The sequence below is a fragment of the Halyomorpha halys genome, unplaced genomic scaffold (genome assembly GCF_000696795.3).
Source record: "Halyomorpha halys isolate HHAL.00 unplaced genomic scaffold, Hhal_1.1 Scaffold226.1, whole genome shotgun sequence".
NCBI classification, from domain to species: domain Eukaryota; kingdom Metazoa; phylum Arthropoda; class Insecta; order Hemiptera; family Pentatomidae; genus Halyomorpha; species Halyomorpha halys.
Genome location: NW_027115630.1, coordinates 290,266 through 295,015, shown reverse-complemented (window position 1 = coordinate 295,015; position 4,750 = coordinate 290,266). Strand labels below are relative to the sequence as shown.

Below are 4,750 nucleotides of genomic sequence, written 5' to 3'. Positions count from 1 at the left end.
ATCGCTTTGAAACATCCGCCATTTTTATTCCCCTTACCTATACTTGGCAGACTCATCAATTTTGACTATTAATTATACATAGTTTTCATTAAAGTAATCAAAAATTGGGGTGAGATAACTGCCTTTTTTCTCCTCTTGGGCTCTTTTACTATAACGTACGAGTTGATTTAATGGTTTAAAAAAAGAGCAAATACACAATCGAATATCTACATAATGACGATGAATAAGCAACCACTCTACTTCCCTACAATAAATATTTTAAGTAATGCTTTTAGACAGGCATTCAAAGCATATATTTGAAATGTCAGCTTTTGTTGGCCTGTCCTACATTATTGCACAGTTGTCGATTCCTAACACACATATACAGTCAACTCGTTAAATTGAATAGCTCGGATAATCCACGTAAAAAAAACGGTTGTAGAGCCATTAAAAAAAATGTATTAATTTACTCAAAGAAAAAGTAAAAACTTGATTAAAATGAATAAGTAATTGTACGTATTCAATAAAAACATAAAGTTTTTGAAAAGATCATTTTACTTGCTTTCATCATTTTATTTGGTTTGGTTAAAAAAAACTTAATTTTAATCTGTAATTAAATTTTACACGAAACAATTTTGTCAGTCAGCATATTGTCTTGCTCTAAATAAAGAAGCAGGCTGCTTACATATTTCAGTGCCACATCGTGACTTATCAGTCGCTCAACGGTGAATTTATCTTCTCCAGATTCACTGTCAACTGTTTCACAGCCAGTTGTTTTGCTGAAAATGTGTTCATCAGTAAAGTTTTCCGGGCATCAAAGTTCACCCAATCAATAATGTTTTCGTAAACGTTTTCCCTTCCAGGAACGATTCTTATCAATTTAGTTAAAGTCGCAACATCTTGTAGTTTGCTAACTCTTGTTATTAGTTCATTTTCGTTTAAATCATTCCTCACTCTTGGCATAGTTTCCTACATGACTTCAAAAGAGTAGATAGTTCTAGTGTTTGCTACAAAGCAGTAATTTCATAAATACTATTTAACTCGAAAAATCTTCCCAAAAATCACATTACATTACTTTATTTAATTTTTTTTAATAACTTTATTGAAATTTACAACTGTATATTACATAATACATTTAGTAAATATGGTCTAAGTTAAAATGGAGTAATACAGGCGTGTAGAGCAACTCCCCACTGGTAGCACTCTAATGACATTTTACATTAGCTGGTCTCGTAGCCATCTTCTTTTAGGCGCCTCGGAGGATTGCCAGGAATGGAAGAGGATGCAAGGTTAGAAACTAGGGGGTTTGAGTGGTTAGGGAGTTTATAATGAAAGGAGTGATATCTTATTTAATTTCAATTTTTATTTTTCTGTTTATTATTTATTTATTTAATTAATTTATTTATATTTTCTCTACTATGGTTTGAATGTACTATTCTATCTCTACTATTCATGTTCTTAAGTTACTAAGAATGTAATATAATATTGTCACGTTATGAGACGCTGGGTCCGATGGTGGTCTTATTGTACTAGACCCTGACTATAGATGACAGAATGTGGCACAGTAAAATGAACTTAAATTGTTATCAAAATTGTTAATTCATAAATAACTTGATAAAATATCTTTTCAGAAATAATTATCTCATCAATCATGAAATAACTTTATTTCGTAAGATAGTCGTTTAAAACATAAAATTTTATCAAAATTATAAAATAATTTATTTCTAAAATAATTTGTTTAGAGTTTTCATGATTTACTTTTAAAATATTATTTCGAATCCATCTACCGTAAACTCGAAGTTCAAGATAGACATGATCCTTCAATTAAGCATACCAGTTGTATTTTTTTTTTTAAATTCCTAACCCATTAGATGAGTAAAAGTGGTTAAATTGACGAATTTGCCAGCTCAAAATGATCCTTTACTTGGAATATTAATCTATGGACAGAAAAGATAACGCAATAAGGAAATATATACTCGCAGTAGTAGTATGGGGTGACGTTATACCGGCTATACTGCGGGTTTTGCATATTTAAAAAAATTGATTGGCTCATAAAAAACTAACTAATGAACAGATTTATGTCAAACTTTGGATATTGTAGTTTGATAGCTAATATATTTTTAAGTTATGTCATTCAGATCTATAACATATGTATACACCTTTTCAAATTTTCATTAAACTTTCAAATCATCAAATTTTCATTTCTGTTTTTCCACGAAAATATTTCAATACTAAAAAAAAAAAAAAACTTGAGAACCAATAATACTCTAATAACATTTACGTTTTAATTAGAAAAACAAGAACAAAATTTGATTAAAATTGTAACGGCGTTGCCCTACATATAGAAATGAACATAATCTTGGAGAGGAAGCTGAATACGTGTCAAGTGCTCTGGCTCCTATTCAAGTAACCCTATTCAGTGCATTGCTCAAGCCACCTGTTTGCTAATTGCACTCTGCTTGCAACATTTAGTATACTTTTCACAATTAGTGATTATAATAAATATTAAATTGGCAAGTATTACATTTTCGTGTTAAATGCTTCGAATTGACGTTATCGTTTTAATCTTTGATAAAGTAATAACGAAATAATTATTAGAATGGTGCGGGATAGTAAGGAAAGTATAACCGGGATGCAAGTTCATTAGTATCTAACAGTTATAGGGATGGACAACATTAAGTACTGCCAAGAAGATGCATAGTTCAATTAAATTCAAATGTCGATGAATTGACGGAGGTACTAACATGGGGTATTGATTTGAAAATGGACAAAGCAGTAAATCGAACTTTTCATCTAATTAATCTATAAAGGATGTGTGGAGTTGTAAGATTTTTATTTTTCCTGAAATTATAATATATTAGAATTTATAACCCTTAAAAAATATTATTATTTCACAAAAAATTAAATGTGTACTACTACAATCCATTAGGGGGAAGTACTGTTACTACATCAACGGTGGAGCGAGGAGGTGATTTGGTCAGAATCACTGTCGACCGCCAGATTATTACCCAATGAACGGTATCCAGTTAGTGAGGCTGGGTGGATCCCGAAGGGCTCCCGAACCCATAGGGCTGATTCACGGCTATAGTGAAACTTTTTTTTATGATCCCCTTCTTGTTCATTTCTGGCATACGAGAGAGGAGGGGGTATCTAGAGATGACTAATCTGTTCTAACCATGGTGAGAGGTCTAGTTTTCCATTTCGTGGGACCGTCAGGAAATGAAAAAAGTCCACGCCTCAGGTCTGATTCGAATCGGCGCCGTCCGCAGTTCTAAGGCTGGTAATACCTGCTCCTTAACCACCTGAATTACAGACGGCCCTAAAGATTACAGTGAAACAGAAAATAATTATCTGCCAAAGCTGGATTCTAATCCAGGCCATTGAAGCTAGTAATAAAGTGCCTTACCAGTGAACTACTCACTCCCACAATTATGTTATTTATTATTAAAATATTATTTTTAACAATAAAATAGATTTAAAACGTTCTTATTTAGGAAAAAAACAACAATTATTAAATATTTCAATATCAAAACTTTAAACGCTTGGTATCTCTAAAGAATCGATATTAATTCAAGACACCAAAATAAATCAGTAATGCTAAATGATTCAAAAGAAAAAAAACGGACGGGAAAAGTAAACAACATAAACAAAAAAAAGTGTGGTTACATGAAACAGATGCGTTGTTGTTAGAAGTTAGGTGAACTAATTAGAAGCCAGGGAACTGAAAACAATCCTATCCTGTTTAATAATTTCAGTTACAACTTCACCATCTATTGTCAGGCCTGCTTTTGGAAGAGCTGCTTCATGTTATTATTTTCGTGAGTGGTCCCACTGAACATCTCCTTCTTTTCTCTTCAGTGGTAATACGATCCGGCTTTGCAATATGTCGGCTTAATTACTTCTAAAAGCTTTGTTTCTGAAAGACATTTAAACCGGGTTTTATACATGTGAAAGCAGGAAAGTTCCAAAAATATCCTCCATCAAATTTCTATGAATACATTAGGATCGCCGAAATATATGTAGAAATCGCAACGCCATAAAAACAACTGACTTATCCTCCTGGTATGCGTCGAGAAAATCAAGCACTTTGTAAGACCCTATATTTGATTTAACTTCCACAACATGCTGATACGTATTTGCCAAACTGAGGTAAATTCCCGCATGCGCAAGTGTGTGAATTGGTTATTTGGATTGGTTAATTCAAGTTGTTCTGAATTTGTGACCGACTCGTTGAATGTCGGTTTTCGGTTACTAATCAAAGAGCGTTTGGACAAACGTTTGACAAACGATTTTATTTATAATGAAAATAGTATAAATCAAATGTAAGCCCAACTAAAGAACAAAACTAGCGGGCGGATACCGGTGTTTGCTGCTTCTTTTGTTTATCAAGTATTTGTACAAGTTTTGAATTTGATCATAATGCTTCAGTTTGTGGCAAGTGGTAAACGTGTAGATCATAAGGTTTCAATTTGTCAATATGGGAAAAAATTAAAAAGTCATTTTAAAAAATGTACCAAAAAAATTCATACTATAATACATTACTGCTACTTCAGCTCTAGGATAAAATATGGAGAGGGGTAGAAGAATGATATTTTAAAATTTTTAATTTGTGTGTTAGTAGTTAGGACTCCCCCCTCCCCTGCTCTGGATCCACCAATGCTTCCTTTTTTTTTTATTGATAGATTTATTTATTGATAGATATTACAATCTGCCACACAGTTGTGGGCAATAGGTAATATTGATAAATGATCTCATACATACTAAAATTAAA

The 4,750-nt window shown here is 32.3% G+C and overlaps 1 protein-coding gene across 6 annotated transcripts in view; it reads left to right on the top strand.

Annotated features, from left to right (window-relative positions):
• Positions 1 to 4,750, top strand: part of Mp (Multiplexin) — a 908,252-nt gene that overhangs the window by 889,330 nt on the left and 14,172 nt on the right. The window lies entirely within an intron of this gene.